Here is a 22,007-nt window from a genome sequence, read left to right on the forward strand (position 1 = left end):
ATATGGTCTAGAGAACACTCTATCTCTATAAGGAAATCCATTTACCTTAATATCTATGAGAACACTCTATCTCCTTGCTCCCCTCCCATATCCGCTGTCAGATAAAAATTATCGTGAAACAGCTCACAAGTGGAAAATGGAACATGGTCTAGAGAGAGATGTTGCTCTCATTGCTTATTTATATTTCAGTTATCTGTTACAAAATTCAATGTTTAATGATACTATTATACGAGCATGAGAAAGAAAAAAAATCAGCTACAAGTTCCTAATGGTAGCTGTTTAGATCCTAATGGTAACCGTTTGCGGATTCTGAACAGATTCCGCTACTAATTAAGACTATGCACAAGAAAACAAATTAACATCTGTCCTACAAACCACTTAGTATTTTGTATTGCATCTTCTCCTTTAATTTTGGAACATTCACCATTCTTCTTCATTATCAATCAATCTGCATTCTTATACTAAGAGGTTTTCTGCATCTTCTTTCTTTAAAAACTAGAACATTCGTGATCATGCATTTGTGAAGAACTTTTAGATTCCCATTTCATTCCTTTAATATCTGCCCAGACTAAAGTGTTTTTGGTCGTATCAACTGATGCCTGAGGCCCATATGCTATTTGTAACATAGTAAATTATTTGTTATTTGTTCGGTCATCTGCTCTTATTCAAGTTCTTTATGCATTTATCATTGCAATTTGTATGATATGTTCTGCATATACTAATAGGAGTTCGGACAACACAGTCGCCTGCTGTAACCAAACGAACTTGCTCCTTGTTGCTCTTGTTTGATTTCTCTACTGTTTTTTTTATATTTTTGCTTTGCCATATATATTGATACTTCTCTGGATTTAGAGGGACTCGAAAAAGCCATCAATTGGGAAGGAGTACTTTAATCACATGAATCTTGATGCAATTGTAACAAAGTATCCTTATAGAAAGAATTTGGCAGAGGAAGACATTGTTAAAGGTCATTATTCATATTCTCTCAGGAAAATGGGCTGTGCTTGTTTCAATGTATTTTGTTTAGTGAAAGTGATTCTGTTCTAGCAGAAAATGGAATGCGGTTAGCACTAATTGATTTCCTGAAGGGGCTTGTTGAGTTTGATCCCGAAAAACGATGGTCGCCTTTGCAGGTGATTGAAACTTCTCTTCCCGTATTTCAAGCACCTCCTTTTGTGATCCACCTGTTGGTTCTTATTTCATGACCTTGTTGGGTTTGTATATTATTGTTATAGATTATGTTCTTGCTGGAATTGACTGAAAACATAAAATATTGATTGAATATAGATAGCAATATGTTGATGATTCCTTCTTTCCTTAGTATATTTCATTATAATATAGGTATTTTTTTGCATGGTATTTGTGTATAACTAGTAACAACTAGGATAAAATGAAATGATCTTGTTCTTGCCGAACTCTTGAATAGACATAGACAATGTTCTTTTGAGAAAAAAGACAGAAGAGGAAGAGAGAGGGAAAAGACTGTAAATTCCTAAGATCTTTCATATTTCCTTTTATTTCTCCTTGAATATCTGTTTATATATTGAATGAGTTATAAAATATGTAGAAAATCGACTCTCATTTTCTGTTGGATTATCTTTCAACCATACTCTCAGAAAACATGTTTTCATAGCAGTGATGATTATGTGGACTGTGGGATAAGAGAGAAAATGTTGGTTAAATTTCTGGTGAAACGTAACTTTGGCAGAACCAAGTGATGTCCTGCGAAGTAGCATGTGAACGAACTCTAACTTCATATATGTCTGAGAACCTAATAGGGAGGGGGCAGATTTATTTCGTGTCTCAATCTGAATTGGATATGCAAACTTGTCATCCGACCTTAGATCGAGTTGCATCATGAAGCTCAAGTCAACAAAGAATTTTTTGTAGTTCTAAAATCTCTTATCAGGAAATTGTCCTTGTTTATAAATTTTTGAGAAATTGTAAACCTGGCAATTTCCCTGCCATCCTGCAGGTATCTCAAAATTTTGGTAATGATTTGACATAAAAACTCAACACGAACTATTCCATAAACTTGTGTCTATGGGATTGGATTGGGAATGTGATTGAACGGTGTGTCACTCCGAAACTTGTGTTGTCCAACGTCATACTATTACTTTATTTTTACATTAAGTTTTGATGAATATTTTAAGGTCCACATGCGCACACCTATGAGTCATACCCATCCACATGGGACATAATATGTTGGGTTAAGGGTGTATAAATGAGAGTAGGACTAGGATAAATGATCACCTTGGAAACGGTGTGCCACTCCGAAACTTGTGTTGTCCAACATCATACTATTACTTTATTTTTACATTAAGTTTTGATGAATATTTTAAGGTCCACATGCGCACACCTATGAGTCATACCCATCCACATGGGACATAATATGTTGGATTAAGGGTGTATAAATGAGAGTAGGACTAGGATAAATGATCACCTTGGAAACGGTGTGCCACTCCGAAACTTGTGTTGTCCAACATCATACTATTACTTTATTTTTACATTAAGTTTTGATGAATATTTTAAGGTCCACATGCGCACACCTATGAGTCATACCCATCCACATGGGACATAATATGTTGGGTTAAGGGTGTATAAATGAGAATAGGACTAGGATAAATGATTACCTTGGAAGTTCTCGTGTATCAAGCTGCTGGCGTTGTGCTGCTTGTTCTGGTTGGTTAGGTGGGTCATAAAAGAGTGACGTCAGATCATAACGGAAAGTAGTCTTTGCTAGGGATAGGGCCGGCGGTAGAGAGAGAGTAAGACCGACTCTAAAGGATTTGAGACCACACTTGTAGATACACGCATCTCTCCGGACTCATGGGTCTAACAACCCGACCCATTAACATCTAATCTAAGTAGGTGTACTTTACGTCTTCACAAGTATAAGAAAATAAAGTTATGCCTTGACTAACAACTATAGCTTTTGGTCTAGTGGTAAACGCTTGATCTTAATATAATAATACATATCTTTTTATGACAATATCCATTTGCAAATATGGTTGTGTGTGTGTGTTGCTTCTTGCTTCTTCTTTTGTGAATGTGTTTTGGAATATTTAATCTTTATTACCTACTCACAGACATAATACCCCACTACCAATTTTTAAATAAGATTATTATTTTTATATATTATAAACAAAATTTATATTAGCAATTTTTCTTTTTATTTATTTTATTCTCATATCAGTTAGAGACATAATTGATGAAATCATATTTCATTTCCATTTATTTTTACTGGGGCACATCCAACATGGAATATATTGTGCTAGTATCCATTAATTTCACATCCTGATTACATTATTGAACACTGTACTTTAATATCTGAACTCACCTATGTTATGCTTTCTTGATGATATTGTTGTTTGAGTTTCCCACTCGCTAGAGAATTTATTCCTGAGTTTATTGTGATTGTAGCATGAGAATAAAGTTACTTGATGTGCTGAAAAGGGCTTGTCTAAATGTTTGGATCATATATCGCCGTTATTTTATTTAAGTGTATATCTCCACAAAAACATTAGCCCATCTCGTTGGCTCCTGGAAAATAATGTCCTTTATTGTTATCCATGAGTACTTGCAATTTCCTTGGAAATTTGAAATTAACATAGGATTATTCAATCTTCATCTAAGTCGAAATTATCAGTCTCTCAGTTCCCTCATCCCAAACTTTTTGATGAAGTTGTGGCAATTGAAAGAGAATATGATAGGAAATTATTGGTGCTATATAGTGATTGTTTTTTTAAAAATAGCTATTTATCCTTTTCGTTGCCCACTTCTATAGCTGGCTGGGCTAGAGTGAAAAGACCAATTGAGGAAGACACTGGACATTTTTAAAAAGACGGTGAAGCGAAGGATGCGATGGCCACGACAGAATACCAACAGATTATAAGTGACGGGGAAGCTGCCCAACAAAAAATCCATGGCAAAGAGACGGTATCGGGAGGAGAGTTCCCTTCAAAATACCAAGAACGGAAATATAGCAATACTCGGATCATTCAAGGGGTGGAAGTGTTTGTTGGTAAACAACAGGAAGGTGTTTACAAAAGGCCAATTTAAAAAATAGGAGTGAGACAGAAAGTATTTAAAAAACTAGGACTCTGACCTTTTTTTTTAAGAAACAAGGAGTTGACTCCTGATTGTTATATTAACCGTAATTAAACTTTTAACTTAATCAATTAATTGTCCTCTTCTTTTTCTTTTCGGTCGACACACGTATTCTCCAATTAAAATTCACAAAAAAATTGATCGATCAAAATTAAGGTAGTCGACCAAGAAGAAATTTCATCTGGTGTTGGTCGACCAAGAAGAAATTTCTTCTTGGTGACCAAGAAGAAATTTCTTCTTGGTCGATCCAAAATTTTATTGGTCGACCAAGAAGAATTCTTCTTGGTCGACCAATAAAATTTTGGGTCGACCAAAAGACTGGAATTTTGGGTCTACTTAAAAGACTGAAACTTTGGGTCGACCCAATTTGATACATAAATGTTACTTTGTCGACCCAAGTTAAATATGTATTTCATATGTTAAATCATGTAATATTATGTAATGAAATTGTGATTCATATGTTAAAACATGTAATATAGTTGTGAAATTATGATCCATATGTTAAAAAATATAATTGTGATTTTTATGTTAAAACATGTAATTCAATTGAAATTGTGATTCATATGTTAAAACATGTAACATAGTTGTGAAATTGTGATTTATATGTCAAAACATGTAACATAATAAGTTAAAACATATAACATTATAGAACATACTTGTGATTATGTAATTGTGATTTATATATTCAAACATGTGACATAATTGTGAAATTGTGATTCATATGTTAAAACATGTAATTCATATGTTAAAACATGTAACATACTTGTGAAATTGCGATTCATATGTTAAAACATGTAACATTATAAAACATACATGTGAAATTATGTGATTTATATGTCAAAACTATAACATAATAAGTTAAAACATATAACATTATAGAACATACTTGTGATTATGTAATTGTGATTTACATATTCAAAGATGTAACATAATTGTGAAATTGTGATTCATATGTTAAAACATGTAACATACTTGTGAAATTGTGATTCATATGTCAAAACATGTAACATGGTATGTTAAAACATGTAACATTATAAAACATACATGTGAAATTATGTGATTTATATGTCAAAACATGTAACATAATAAGTTAAAACATATAATATTATATAACATACTTGTGATTATTTAATTGTGATTTATATATTCAAACATGCAACATAATTGTGAAATTGTGATTAATATGTTAAAACAACATGTAACATAGTTGGTTGTGAAATTGTGATTCATATGTTAAAACATGTAGCATAGTTGTGAAATTGTGATTCATATATTAAAACATATAACATAATTGTGAAATTATGATTCGTATGTTAAAACATATAACATAATCGTGAAATTGTGATTCATATGTAAAAAAATGTAACATAGTTATGAAATTGTGATTCATACGTTAAAACATATAACATAATTGTGAAATTGTTGCTCATATGTCAAAACACATGTACATAGTTGTGAAATTGTGACTCATATGTCATAACATGTAACATTATAGAACATACTTGTGAAATTATGTGATTCATATGTTAAAAACATGCAACATTGGTCAAAATTATGTAATTATCCTTCAAAATTAAGTAATCATCGGTCCTATTTTTCAAATATATGGATTCATATGTTAGAAAAATGGTCGACCCAAAAGCAACCTTGATCGACCCAAAATCAACGTGGGTCGACCCAGAGATCAACATGATCGACTCAAATATCAACAAGGTCCACCCAGAAATAACCTGGTCGACCCAAAATCACCATACAAAAACAAGCACTGGATTAATCTAAGCTGCCAAACAAAAATTTTGGTCGACCAAACTTTGATCTACTTATTTTGAGTAGACCAAAGCTTGCTTTGGTCTACCCATTTTGGGTAGACCATACAGACCAAAGCTCTTGGTCGACCCAAGTTTTGGGTAGACCATAAATTAAATGAGTAGACCAAAATTTGGTCGACTAAGTCCAAAGCTTGCTTGGATCGACCAAGAGCTTTTGGTCTACTCATTTTGGGTAGACCAAAGCTTGGTCGACCAAGCCTTGTTTGGGTCGACCAAGTCCAAAGCTTGGTCAAGCAAGACCAATAGTTGGTCGACAAAGAGCCCAAGCTCTTGATCGACCAAGTCCAAAGCTTGGTCGACCAAGCTTTGGTCGACCCAACATTTTGATCGACCAAGATCAAATTTTGGTCGACTCAAGTAAAATGTTGGGTAGATCAAAATTTTGGTCTACGGTTTGTAGGTCGACTTTTCTTCTTCAAGTGAGTCGAAGAAACAGAAGTAATAAACGTTAATATTATCAGATTTTTGTCAGCCATTGGTCGACCATCAACAATAGTCGACCATTGTTTTGGTCGACCACCAAAGCTTTGGTCTTTGACCAAATCAATGGTCGACCAAATAATGGTCGACCATTGTTTGGTCTATCCAAGCTTTGGTCGATTTTGGACTTTAGATAGATCAAGTATGGGTAGACTATGTAATCAAATTTAAAAATATATTTACACTTAAAACACAAGGACATTTAAGTAAATTGACTTATGAATCTTTTTTTTTTAATACTCCATGATCCACTCCTTTTTCCCTAAATTTCCCGTTTACAAAGCAAAAAAGACAGGGATTACTGGTCTAAAGTGTCTGGGTCAGAACCAGTGCGCGGGGGCAAACAAATTAAGATTCTCAAAAGGGTTAGTCCGAAAGGAGTGGATGATTTCAACAAGGGGATAGTTCAATCGATGAGCAAAGTAGAGAATGAGCATCCACAGCGATACAGCCGTCCAGAGGATACAAGTAAACAAGAACAGAAATTTGAGGTCGTTTATACAAGAAGGAAATCAAGGACAAATAATGTTTGGTTTAATACACAAGATGAGGATGCGACAAAGACAAAGAGACAGTGGCTGGTAAAGGATCAGTGCACAGGGAACAGGCCGGCACATGGGAGGACAGGGATTTTACAAAGGATTAGGGTCTTGGTTCTGAAGAGGATAGCGATTATAGCGACATGGAGACTCATATGTCTGTCAGCTCGGACACGACGACACACACCAGCTTGGGATTGGAGGACATAGGGGATCTCTTCGCATCATCTTCGGATAAGGTACACAACAAAAATATTTATTCACATAATCATTCTTCCAATCCTTCATTTACTTCTTCGGTCGTTTCCTATAAACAAATTTCGGAGGAGGGGAGGAATTTAGAGCTTGAGGGTGAGATCTAGTGGTTGGTGATTAGTCGGGGATCAAAATCCACGAGGGTGTTATGGATAGTGGGGGGATGATGATATTGTCTGAATATGACAGCGGAAATGGATGTTTGGAGATGATGGGAGTACAAAGGGTGGAACTGGGGGTCAAATTGAATAATGATGGAATACGTGAAAGGGGAGACAAGGTGTTTCGATGAAGATTTTCTCTTGGAATATAAGAGGCGGAGGGTTGGCAACGAGGAGGGGATTCATTCGAGATATGCTACGCAAGGAGAAACCTGACTTAGTTATTCTACAAGAAACTAAAATAGAAGTGTTTGGCAGAAGTTTTATATCCAGGGTGTGGAAATCAAAGTTCGTTGAATGGGTTCATTTACCCTCAATTGGCAGATCCAGGGGTATTTTGGTTATGTGGGATCCAAGAGTGGTCTCCATCACGGAGAATATGACTGGGGAATTTACGGTTTCTGTATGTATAGAAAATGATAAAGAACTAGATAGCTGGTGGTTTACTGCAGTATATGGCCCATGCAAAGCACGATTGAGACATAAGTTCTGGGATAAATTGGCGGGTTTGCGAGTTTTGTGTGGGAATAGGTGGTGTTTGGGAGGGGATTTTAATGTTGTGAGATATTTGACCGAGAAAATAAATAGTCATTCACAAACAACAAGTATGGCTTGTTTTGATATGCTGATACAGAAATTGGAATTGTGTGACCCCCCATTATTGAATGCGAAATTTACATGGTCAAATTTGAGGGCGATACCCATTTGTAGCAGATTAGATAGATTCTTGTTTTTGGGAGGGTGTGTGGAGTTATTTCCATATCATAGTCAATCTGTTTTGCCGCGCATTACATCGGATCATTTTCCAATTGTTTTGGAGACACAGAAACTTAAATGGGGGCCTTGTCCATTCAGATTCGAGAACATGTGGCTGAAACATAAGAGTTTTATGGAGAAATTTTCGACATGGTGGAATAGCCCACAATTTCAAGACTGGGATGGATATAAATTCATGAGAAAACTTAAGTCTATTAAGGATGAGATCAAATTATGGAGCGATGAGGAGTTTGGGAAGATTGAGATGAGGGAGGCAGAACTGCGAAACAGAATTGTTAGATTGGATGAAATGGAGAGCGAGGGGAGGGAGAATGCAGAAGGGGTGGTTGAAAAAAAGAAATAAAATGGGAGTTGGAAGAATTGGTGTGTCGACGAAACAGAATGGTATATCAAAAAGCAAAGATAAAATGGTTTAAAGAAGGAGATCACAATACCAAATTCTTCCATTCTTTACTAAATCACCAAAAAAGCAAGGCAATAATTAGTAAATTGGAAACGGATGATGGAGGGGTTATAGAGGATGAAGGTCAAATAGTTAAAATCATTGTCGATTACTTCCAACAATTGTACAGTAACAGAGATGTGAGGGGATTTGGGATTGAAGGAGTGGAATGGAGGCCTATCGATGATGATATGCGAGTTGAGCTTGAACAACCATTCTTGGAAGAAGAGGTTAAGAAGACGGTATTTGAGTGTGAAAGATGTAAAGCACCGGGGCCCGATGGTTATACTTTGGCACTTTATCAGGATTGTTGGGATATAGTCAAAGGCGAGTTAATGAAGCTTTTGCAGAATTTTACGAAGGGGGGATCATAAACAAGATGACTAATGAATCGTATATATGTTTGATACCAAAGAAACATGACTCATTAAAGGTTAAAGACTTCAGACCCATTAGCCTCACAACCAGCTTATACAGGATAATAGCAAAAGTGCTGTCTACAAGGATGAAAAAAGTGTTGTCACATACATTGTCAGAATCTCAAAATGCATTTATTGAGGGAAAACAAATATTGGATTGTTGTTTGATTGCGAATGAGTTGGTGGAAGAAGGGAAGAAGAAAAATAAAAAAGGGTGGGTATTGAAAATTGATTTTGAAAACGCGTATGACAATGTTGAATGGTATTTCTTGGATTTCGTATTACGGAAAAAGGGTTTCGGGGAGAGATGGAGAGGATGGATAAGAGGATGCGTATCTAATGTCTCGTTTTCCATCATGATTAATGGGAGACAGAGGGGGAAATTTAAAGCATATAAAGGGCTTAGACAGGGAGATCCTTTCTCACCATTTTTGTTCAATATGGTAGTGGACGTTTTGGGAAGCTTGATTGAAAAAGCAAAAGAGGCGAACTTAAACCAAGGGTTTGAAGTCGGCCGAGAAAAGGTGCAAGTATCGCATATCCAGTTTGCGGATGATACATTGTTTTTTGTCAAGAGGGAGGAACACATAAGCTTTTTGGTACAAGTCGTGAAGTCATTTTGTGATATGTCAGGATTCAGGATCAATTGGGACAAGAGTGCTATATTGGGTTTAAATTAAGAAGAAGTAGAAGAGGAAGAGATAGCTCAGAGGATTGGTTGTCGTAGGAATCAATGACCAATAAAATACTTGGGAGTCCTTCTAGTAAGATAACTAGAAAATTGGCAACTTGGAAAAAGGCTTTTTTGTCCAAAGAGGGAAGGGTAACATTGATTGCTGCTGTATTGAATGCTTTGCCTATATACTTCTTGACCTTTTTCAAGGTATTAAAAGGAGTAGCAGGGGCGATGGAGAAAATAATGAGAGAGTTTCTGTGGGACGGAAATGAGGGTGAAACACATTGTCATATGGTTGGGTGGGAACAAGTTTGTAGACCGAAAAAGAGAAAGGTGGCTTAGATATCGGGAATATTTGTTTGAGAAATAAAGCTTTATTGGTGGTGGAGGTTTAACGTTGAAAATGAGCCGTTGTGGAAAAGAGTAATAAAGAGTAAGGATGGGTTACAAGAAAATGAATGGGATGCGGGGTTGACCATGAATGTGACGTTCAGATGTTCGTGGAAGTTCATCTCTATATCTACCTGACTTATCACCGACTACTGAGATTAGTGGTTCAAGGGGGTACAAAAATCAGGTTTTGGGAGAATATTTGGTGGGGGGATTTACCTTTCGGGGACTTGTTTCCTTCTTTATTTCAGATTTATTCGGTTCGTAATTTGCCAATATTTTATTTTGTTGCATTTGATACTTCGTCACATAATTTTTCTTGGGATTTGCATTTCCGAAGATCTTTCCGAGAGGAGGAGATCATTCAATTGTCTTCGTTTTTAGGCATTTTGGAGAGGGTTAGATTGGTGGAAGGGGTCGATGATATTCGAGAGTGGGAGGGGGTGATCCGTCCGGGAAGTTCACAGTCAAATATTTTTTCCAATCATTCTTTTCTGCAAATAATCATGCCCAAGATTTCAAATTTTTCCATATCATTTGGAAAACTCCTATTCCGACAAAGATTCAGATATTCTCGTGGACGGCAATCCTAGGAAAATTACCGACATCCGAGATGATGCAAAAGAGATGACCTAAATGTGCTCTTTGCCCCAAATGGTGCGTGTTGTGTCGTAAGGATTCGGAAACACAAGATCATATGCTCATTCATTGTAATTTCACTAATGAATTGTGGGCTAGGGCTTTGGAAGAAATGAGAATGGTTTGGGTCGTGCCGAAAACAACACAAGATTTGTTTAATACGGATCTTGGACAAATGCTCGGCAAAAGAGGTAAAAAATTTTGGAGAGTGGTGATTCGTGGAATTTGTTGGGTAAAGAGATAAATAGAAGAATTTTTGAAGAATTGGAAGTCAGCATAGAAGAATGTTGGGAAAAAATCAAGATCAAAATATCAAACTGGATTGGATCTAATAAAGAGTTTCAGAACTTATCGATACTTGATCTTCTACGAGATTGGACTTGTGTGTATTGTTAATTGAATGCTTTTCTCTTTCTTGATAGTGGACCACTAGTCCACTTCATGTAATGGAAACAATCACATATTAATAATAATATTATTATGTTTCTTATAAAAAAAACTATCTTTCAACTTTTACTCTTTTAGTTGTTTGCCAACTATTGGTTCTTGAACTTCATTGCTTCATAGCATTTGATTACTAAAGTTTTTTTGTAGGCTATAAAGCATCCTTTCGTGACCGGAGAACCTTTCACAGGCCCTTATAAACTTGCACCAGAAACGCCACACATGGTTAGTAATTTTTTATTGAATTTCCTTCTCAATTTTTTATATCTGTGTACCAATATTCTGTTTTTCTCTTGTTGGATTCTGATCTGACATTTGTTCACCAGAAAATTTCTAGTTTCTTCTGATTGTGAGAATCAAGCATTGGTTGTTGTTCCGCTTGTCCTTTTACAATTTTGTTTGTGAGAATAATTTGTAATTTCTGATACCACTATTACAAGTGCATTTAAGGCTTTTTACAATAAACAACCTTAAAAAAGGTTCAAAATTAATCTTGATCTTCAAATCTTCTAGCTTTAAGCAGCAAGTTGTGAACCCTGCTTCTCGTATGCCTTTAAGGTCAGTTTAGATCTTTCTAAATGTGGATGTATAAACCATTGTTTGTAAATAGGATTGATTTCTGGACCTTTTAATCGATTTTCAAGACTCTCAATTTGAGTTTTTATTAATTTAATTTTCTTTTTTAATATTAAAAGATAATTAGCAGATGACATAATATAATCAAAGGGTGGATCATAAATATAATCGTAAGACATATACTTACATAATTCTTGATGCTGTAGAGCAAATAGAGAGAAAACTTCGGAAACTTTTATTAATATGAAAGAAGTAGTATGATTTTCAGTGTGTTTCACAAAGAGAGACCACTTCTTTAAATAGACTAAAAATATAAACAGTAGTTCCACTTACTACCTCTAAAAACATGACACGTAAAAGATTAAAGATAAGATAAACACGTACACACGATAAGATTACAGACTCAATAATTCAATCTAAGGACTTTTTAGTCGTTGGATCCAGCTCATACTCCACTGAACTTATGCATTCAACAATGCGAAAATATCATCCCCATCATAAGGGTCTTGTGCATCTTGATCTTGATCATCATGTTCCTGTTCCTTCATCGGAGTGTCTTCTTCAGTCTTTTCTTTTCCTTTTGAAGAGGTTGAGGTAGATGCTTGAGTTGATAAATTTGATTTTTCACCAAATACTTCAGAAAACATAGAAGTAATGGTATTTTTATCCAAATGTTGGAAAAGTTCTTTACGTAATGTAGTCTGATTTGGGATGTCATGATTTAAATTTTTCATGGTCTCTTTGGCTGGTCCAAGAGCGATTTCCCCTTGCCGATTATAGACTTTTCCTTCTGCAAAAAAGTCCTCTTTTCCCCACCATTTTATTAAAATTTTTCTGATTAAGATTGTAGGGGCGAATTTGATTTCGAACTTTTCTTTAACCATTTCTTGGAGCCCTTATTCCCATCGTATAATCCAGGAAACATTATAATTTATGGAAAATTAGATCATGGCTGTCAGCCCGTCAAATTGTATATTTGCTTGTTGAAATTTAATTCATATGTTTTTAACATTTTTAGGAAGAATAGAGGGCATTACCCCCCATGAAAAGAAGAAAGTTTTAAACCAAGTAGGGATAAACTGATGAATATCATCTAATTGGAATTTTATCCACCAAGAATATTTACATTGAGAATTCTCGTATATAAGAGTTGTATCCCAGGCCATGATATAATCATAATAATTAAACATATTTGGCAATGCCTGAAAAGTGTTTAATTGCCTAGCTTGACCAAGAGGTAAGCCCCAATTAGCTGTTGGGATAATTTTCTTTATAATCATTTTAGAAAAGGCAAAATCTCTGTTGCGATCCATATGTTGTATTTCAACTGAACCAGTTTCTACTAGGATTGTCTCAAAATAATCTCTAGTTTTCCTTCCCAATATGGGTTGTAAATCTTTAATTAAATAGCTTTGAGCTATATAGATTGGTGATAGACCTTTTAGGTCTTTATCAACAGGACAACAACTAAGACATCCTGAAATTAAATAATGATATTTTAATTCTTCATATGCAGTAGGATCATCTGAGAATTCTTTAATAGGGTCAAATCTCTCTTCCTCTGTAGTAGCCATATTAGGCTGGGAAACTGTTGCTCCTCTTTTAAAAGGTGGTTTATTCATGGGCTTTTTTCCCGTTGCTGGCCTTTTTAGGATTGTCTTCCAAGGTGGATCCCTGCAAAAATTCTCTGGTTAGAAAATCTGGCAAAGAATTAGATTTTCCAGAGATATGTTCTATATCAAAATCAAAACATGCTAATATAGCTTGCCATCTAGCAAATATTTGTTTTGATGCTATTACTTTAACATTTTTTAAAAGAATATCTTTGGCAGATTTGCAATCAACTCTTAATAAAAATTTCTTATTTAAGAGATCACTTTCAAATTTTGTAATACATTTAACAATCGAAAGAATTTCTTTCTTTATTGTAGAATAATTCTTTTGAATATTATTCCAAGTTCCAGAAGTACATCTGATAAGAATTTCTTTAGATGTATTATCTGTTTTTTGTTTAAGTATTCCTCCATATCCAATATCAGAGGCGTCTGTCTCAACTATTTTAAATGCTTCATGATTAATTATAGATAAATAAGGGAGTTCTTTAACTTGTTCTTTTATTTTTTGTATTGCTAAAGTATGACTATTAGTTCATGATTGGAATTTTTCTTCAACCTTTGAAATAATAATTTACAATCTTGAGCGAGATCTTTATAAAAATCTCCTATACAATTAAGACTACCTAAAAATCTTTGTAATTGATTTACATCAGTGATTTTATCTGGAAATTTATCATCAAAAACAATTGCTCTTTCTATAGGAATCATTATTCCATTTTCAATATAATGTCCTAAAAATTTTATCTTAGTTTGAAAAAGTTTTACCTTTTTCTGATTTACTGCCAATCCAGCTTTTTTAGTAGCTTGAATAAACATATTTAGATGTTTAAAATGTTGATCAATATTATCATAATATATAAGAACATCATCTATATAGACTATGATATAATCTATATATGAATTTTAAATTTCATTAATTATATTTTGAAATTCCATAGGAGCATTTTTTAATCCAAATGACATTTCATTCCATTCATAATGTCCAAATGGAACAGTAAAAGTTGTTTTATATTTATCTTATTCCTTTAGAAGGATTTGATAAAATCAAGAAAATACTTTTCCTTTAAACAATCTATTTAATAGATCACTTTTATTTGGTAATGGATGCTTTATCCATTTTAATGCTTTATTAAGCGGTTTATAATTAATAACAAGTCTAAGAGCTCCTCTTTCTATTTCAGCTGCATTTTCTACATAGAAAGCTGGACAACTCCAAGGGCTATTACTTGGTCTAATTAAATCCTTTTTAAGAAGATTATTTATTTCTTCTTTGCAATAATTTAAAAGTCTAGGCCCCATAGCAATAGGTCTTGCTTTTGTGGGAATTTTATCCTCATTAAAATCATCTGTATAAGGAAGACTAACTTGATGTTTTTTCCTATTCCAAAAGGCATTAGGAACATCAGCACAAATTTCTTTTGATATAGTATCTGAAATAATTTTTATTTTTTCATGAATTTTTTCAGAATTTATTTTTTCCTTAATATTTTTGTAAAGAATTTAATCTTTTAATGAAGTAACAAAATTTTCTTTATTAGTTACTATTTTTGTAAAATATTAATAGATTTTGATATTGGTATTGTGGTAAAAGGAAAAAATAAATCATTTCCTTTAATATTGGTATATAAACCCTTTTCATTAATTTTATTAATAGGAAACAACATTTGAAAAAATGGTGTTCCTAAAATAACATGAGTAGAGATATTTTTTATAAGAATAAAAGTAGTATTAAGACAAACTCCAGAATTACATATTGCCACATTAGACAATTTGTAATTAACTATAAGTGGTTGCTTATTTGCAGCTGTTATAAATTGAGTAGTTTTTGTATAATCTTTAGAAGGAACAATTCCTTCACTGATACAATTTACATCAGCTCCTGTATCTAATAGTGCTTCAATTGTAATTTTGAATTTTTTATTAATAATTAATGTTACTTTTGAGTACAATTTTTTAGAAATAATCTGATCAATTTTATTGATCCAAACCATTTGATTTATTTCATTATCATCTTTAGAAGAAATTTCTTCTTCTTCTTCTTCTTCATCCGAAGTAGAATCATTTTCCCAAATATGATCGTTATTAATACTAAGAGTATTTACTCTTTCTTTTAAATATTTAATCTCAGATTTTATCTGATCTATTTCTCCTTTTAATTCGGAGATAGTAGGTTCTCTCTCCTTTTGTTTTGCTTTTTCTAATATTTTGTTATATGAATATAATTCATGTTCTTGTACCGTATTTTGTACAAGCTTAGTAGGCTTGTGATTTGCCATATTTAAATAATGTTCTATAACTTTTTTTTTTCTATAGGATCTTTTATTTGATCTATAAGATCTAAAATGAAAGTTTCTTCATTTGATATTACATAAATTTCTAGTCCCATAAAATTTATGAGACATGCATCGCAATTACAATTTGGATCACATATTTTATTTTCTGATATTTCAGAATCATTATCTGAACTGCTATTAGAATATTCAGATAATTCATCAATAATATTAATATAAAATTCTTTTTGTTTTAAATCTTTTTCTTTATTAAGGAGAATATTTATTAATGATTATTTTAAATCATTATTTATATTGAGATTATTAATCTTTTTCTTGACATAACACTTATTAGCCTTATGTCCTATTTTTCCACATTTCCAGCATACTGGAACTTTTTTTTGATCGTTAGTGTTTATAGTATGTTTAGACCTTTTCTTAAAATATTTTTTTGGTTTATTTTTATCTTTTATATAATGTTTTCTCTTTTTAAAAGGAAATCTTTTTCTTTTCTTATTCCTTTTAGGATATTGTATTGGTTGAAACCCAATTTGTTCACAAAAATCACCAATAATATTTCGATTTTCTTCTTTTTGCATATCAAGTTGTCTTTTTAACTTGATATCATTGCAAAGAGTAATTCCTTCGGCAGTTATTTCTGCAGATAAATCTCCATAAGTAAGACTACTCCAATCTATAGAGTTTGTTGGAAATTTAGATTTTAATCTGTTTTTAACTCTTTATGCAAAAAGAACCGGAAGTCCAGAAATAAATTTTTCTTTCCAGAAATTTGCTTGGCAATCATTTCTGTTAAAACTTTTGTCATAAACACATCTTTATACCATCTGAATTCAGGTAATGTTGGACATCTTAAGTTCATTAATTGTTCTTGAGATCTGTCTAATTGGAGTACATTATTATCATGATTATATCATGGACTGAGATACAACTCTTATATACGAGAATTCTCAACGTAAACATTCTTGGTGGATAAAATTCCAATTAGATGATATTCATCAGTTTATCTCTACTTGGTTTAAAACTTTCTTCTTTTTATGGAGGATAATGCCCTCTATTCTTCCTAAAAATGTTAAAAACATATGAATTAAATTTCAACAAGCAAATATACAATTTGACGGACTGACAGCCATGATCCACTTTGCCATAAATTATAATGTTCCCTTGATCATACGATGGGAATATGTACTCCAAGAAATGGTTAAAGAAAAGTTCGAAATCAAATTCGTCCCTACTATCTTAATCAGAAAATTTTAATAAAATGGTGGGGAAAAGAAGACTTTTTTGCAGAAGGAAAAGTCTATGATCGGCAAAGGGTAATTGCTCTTGGACCAGCCAGAGAGACCATGAAAAATTTAAATCATGACATCCCAAATCAGACTACATTATTTAAAGAACTTTTCCAATATTTGGATAAAAATACCATTACTTCTATGTTTTTTGAAGTATTTGGTGAAAAATCAAATTTATCAACTCAAGCATCTACCTCAACCTCTTCAAAAGGAAAAGAAAAGACTGAAGAAGACACTCCGATGACGGAACTGGAACATGATGATCAAGATCAAGATGCACAAGACCCTTATGATGGGGATGATATTTTCGCATTATTGAATGCATAAGTTCAGTGGAGTATGAGCTGGATCCAACAACTAAAAGGTCCTTAGATTGAATTATTGAATATTATTGAGTCTGTAATCTTATCGTGTGTACGTGTCTATCTTATCTTTTATCTTTTACGTGTCATGTTTTTAGAGGTAGTAAGTGGAACTACTGTTTATGTTTTTAGTCTATTTAAAGAAGTGGTCTCTCTTTGTGAAACACACTAAAAATCATACTACTTCTTTCATATTAATAAAAGTTTCCGAAGTTTTCTCTCTATTTGCTCTACAGCATCAAGAATTATGTAAGTATATGTCTTACGATTATATTTATGATCCACCCTTTGATTATATTATGTCATCTGCTAATTATTTTTTAATATGAAAAAAGAAAATTAAATTAATAAAAACTTAAATTGAGAGTCTTGAAAATCGATTAAAAGATCCAGAAATCAATCCTATTTACAAACAGTGGTTTATACATCCACATTTAGAAAGATCTAAACTGACCTTAAAGGCATACGAGAAGCAGGATTCACAACTCGCTGCTTAAAGCTAGAAGATTTGAAGATCAAGATTAATTTTGAACCTTTATTAAGGTTGTTTGTTGTAAAAAGCCTTAAAGGCACTTGTAATAGTGTGGTTTACCATCATCCAGCTGGGGGCCATTGGTTTGCTGCTGGCCTCTCCCCAAATGGGAGCAAGTTCAATCTTAATATGCAGTTGTTTTATTTATTAGAATGCTGTGGAAATGGAGAAACATCCAGGTAGACCTTTCTCATGCAGATTTCCGGTAGGAAGCAAGCGGCAATGCCAAACAGCCCATATCACCAAATAATGCCATTTATGCATCCTGGTAGTTATGGTAGTTTGGGAAGCCATGGTAGCTGCACGGCTGGCTTGGGGCTTGGAAGCTGCTATGGAAGTTATGGTGATGGTGGCAACTTGCATGCATTTAATTCCTTGGCAGGTCCTTCTGGATTGAATATCTATGCGCAAAGTGGTATGTCAATCCCCGGTAATTCTCCTGATACAAGGCGCATAATGCAATTATCACAGGGAAATGGGATTGGTTTTAGCCCAGCAAACTTTTTACCAATGTCTCTTGGCTCTAGTCCTTCACAATTTACACCTCCTAGTTCATATGGTCATATTTCAGCTGGCTCACCTGTACACTATGGTCCTCCGTCCCCTGTGAGAATCAATTGTCATGGTTATCCTCTTGGGAAAGTGGCACCTGGAAGCCATTATAACAGAAGAAATAACTGGGCATATCCTGGAAATGCGCCACACCAAGAAAGCATATCCTCTTCTCTCTGCCAAGGGCAAGTGAATGATCTCAACGCCGGTAGTCAGTCTGAAGAGAACTCTTCATTTGTTGGCTCTCCATCGCTTCAACAGCCTAACTTAAGTGCATCAACATTGAGACTCCCACAAGTAGTGCGAAGTATGTCCTCTGGTTATTCTTCTCATAGCAAATCATATTCATCAACTCTTAGGACTCATTTGCCACCTTTCCAAGCGGTGGAATTGATGAGTCAGAGTCTCTGAATTTGCTGCCTGAGCCTGGAGATTGGGATCCCAATTACAGGTGAGCACACAACTGCAGCAATGCTTCCATTCGATGGGATAACCAACCTAAGTGAACAAGATGTATAGTGCATAAGTATCGGCTCTGCTCGGTTGTTGCTTACTTTCCATGCATCTGTCTGTATATTATATATTTATACCTTTTACCCATCAATAATTTTTGAACGTTCTGCCAAATATTTGATGAATTAACATTGTTTTTTTGTCAACATCTTCTAAACTATAATCATGTGATTATTTTGTATTCAGTTTAAACATTTTGCCGTTTTGCGTTATACTTATAAAATGGTTGGAATCATGTAAGAGTTCCCATATACTAATAATTATTGGATTTTTTTTTTTTTCAGTGAAGAACTACTTTTGCAAGAGGATAGTTCAGATATGAGCAGAATGACAACTGAATTTATGGCGGGGATGCATTTAAATCAACCTTTTGTTTCTGCTGAACCATCGAGTGGGGTTGAAAGATTCAAACTCACATCAGATGCAAGTGTGTCTGTACAAAGGTAAGATTACATTCTTGAAATTTCTTTTGGTGTTTCAAAACAACCTTCCCTTGTCCATCATGTATACTAGTCCAATCATTACTTCACGGGGCATCTGTTGGTAAAGTAGGCTTGGAACTGTTATTGCAGTAAATGGACTATTTTTTTATGTTTGCTGTTTTTGGATTTTGTATTTGGGTTTAGAGCACAGTTCGTTTGCAGTTATTTGATTATTCATTTGTTATTCACTGTATTATGGGACCTGAGAAGATGCAAACTCAACTGTCTAGTCAACAGAATTAATTTACAAAAATTTGTGTTATGTTTATTATTTTTCTATTGTTTTGTTTATTATTTATTTATTGTTGTTGATGTTGTCGTGCAATGAGCATGGACAGTAATTTTGGTCGAATCATCACTGATTATTGTCAATCAGATTCAGTTTAGTACTGACTCTTTGAATGAAGTCTGCGGTATTTAAGTTTTACGCATATTGTTGTATGATTTCAGTCAATGGCTCAATCCCTGAATCTCTAAATGAAGTTCAGAATACTCTTGCGTAGTTCTCATTTAAAATGGTTGATTACTATAATATTAGGGAATAATATTATATAACCAATAATAGGTATAAATATGTGTGTAGTTTGCTATATTTCTAGGCAAGGGGTATCAGATTATGGTATCATGATATGTTGTTTATATGGAGTAATGGACAGAATTAATATTCTTCATAACCAAATAGTAAATATAACACTTGATTGTTGTCAATTTGATTCGGTCTAGTGCCTAATCATTGAATGAAGTCTGTTTTATTTAAGTTTTAGACAGATTGTTGTCTGATTTCAGACAATGGCTCAATCCCTAAATCTCTAAATGAAGTTTGGAATACTCTTGCGTGGTTCTCATTTAAATGGTCGATTGCTATATTATTAGGCAATAATATTATATAACCAATAATATATATAAATGTGTGTGTGGGTAGTTTGCAATATTATTAGGCAAGAGGGTGTAGATTTTGGTATCATAATATATTGTTTATGTGGACATAATTAATCTTCTTCATAAGTAATAGTAAATATAACACTAGATGTTAAAAACTTTATCACGGTACAATCACCAAGACATAAAACTCCCTCAGTCTTGTCTAAATTCGAATGCTACCTTTTCTAAATTTAATTTCAATGAAGTTTGTTCCTCCGTCTGTAACGTCCCAGATTCGACGACTGTCCTCACTGTATCAAGACGAGTCTTTCCACCGTGCTTATGTGCGTCCCAGATTCGACGACTGTCCTCACTGTATCAAGACGAGTCTTTCCACCGTGCTTATGTGCTCACTCACACGCACCCTGGGAAACTTCCCAGGAGGTCACCCATCCCAAAATTGCCCCAAGTCAAGCACGGTTAACTTTGGAGTTCTTATTTGATGAGCTACCGAAAAAAAGATGCACCTTCGTGATATGAGTAGTACAAATCAAATTTTTTAAGCCCTCTTCAACTGTACAGTACATTACATAGAACAGTCTCGGAATCCCTCTCATTCCCGTGTGGGTCGGTTCATTCATGTTCCCTCCACCTAGAAGCCTGCCAGGAGCCGCTCATTGTCCGTGCAACTGATGGCACTGACGATCACCCCCCGCCCTCTTCGGCCCTGGGCCTCACACAGTCAACTGTATAAAAACTATTTTTGAGTCTTTAACCATCGGATCCAAATTTCTTCCATTTCAGAAACCTCATAGTCCTACATCATGTCAGATTATTCACATATTTACAAGGTTTTAATTTTAATTGATGATTAATTTGCTTTATTGTTGATACACCGCATAGTGCGTGTCCCGATCATCAGGATAATACTTTTTGATATCTTATTTCTCGATATCATTTAGCTTGACGCATTTGACATTAAATTTCCGTCATGGTCTTTTGATCTCACTCTATTATTGAAGCTTGGCTTAACTTACCTTTCAGTGGTTACATGGTTCAGGAGTGATGGACCCTTTCAGCCCTTTCCTACTGGAGAAACAGGCAACAATCCCTCAATCCACCGTCATGCTCACTTACCGACGATTTCGGTTGGGAATAAATCTAGCAAGCGGACTATGTCAAGTGATAGTATTTGGAGATGAGTCCAGGTATCGTACCCACAGAGATCGACGTTTAATTACTAGAATATGAATTATTTTTCCTAATTTAGGCTAATAAAGTCAATTGAGGGGAGATAAATTAATTAAAACTAAATAACACGATTTAAATAAATTAACTAAAGCAAAACTAATCCAAACTATTAATTTAGACGAAAATTCAAATTATTTAAAAACGACTAAGGCGCACAACGGTACCGAGACAATTTATAATCTACGTGTCAAATTCATATTCATTAAATTAATTATTTAATTCACGACGGAATTCCCAAAATTATTTATTAAACGATTCCTCGAATTAATAAACCTAATTAAATCTAACAGTCCAATTATTCATAACTGAATTTAATTAGATTTAACCGCATTAGATCGCTGTGAAATTCCAGTTTTTCAACCTAAAGCCGCACACTGAAATCGAATATTATTTCTAGTCAATTTAACCATGTGTTGATTGATGTGTGAAGCAAATATTAATCTATCGCCTTTTGGTTTTAGATTAACCAACAAATATTCTATTTAATTGGCCAGATTAAAAGAACACGTGATAAACGACAT

General features: G+C 33.9%; 1 pseudogene; it reads left to right on the forward strand.

Annotated features, from left to right (window-relative positions):
- Positions 1–46: 46 nt before the first annotated feature.
- On the forward strand, positions 47–21,368 carry LOC142524588 (dual specificity protein kinase YAK1 homolog; annotated as a pseudogene).
- The last annotated feature ends 639 nt before the right edge of the window (positions 21,369–22,007 follow it).

Source organism: Primulina tabacum, chromosome 14 (assembly GCF_025594145.1).
Source record: "Primulina tabacum isolate GXHZ01 chromosome 14, ASM2559414v2, whole genome shotgun sequence".
In the NCBI taxonomy this organism is placed as follows: domain Eukaryota; kingdom Viridiplantae; phylum Streptophyta; class Magnoliopsida; order Lamiales; family Gesneriaceae; genus Primulina; species Primulina tabacum.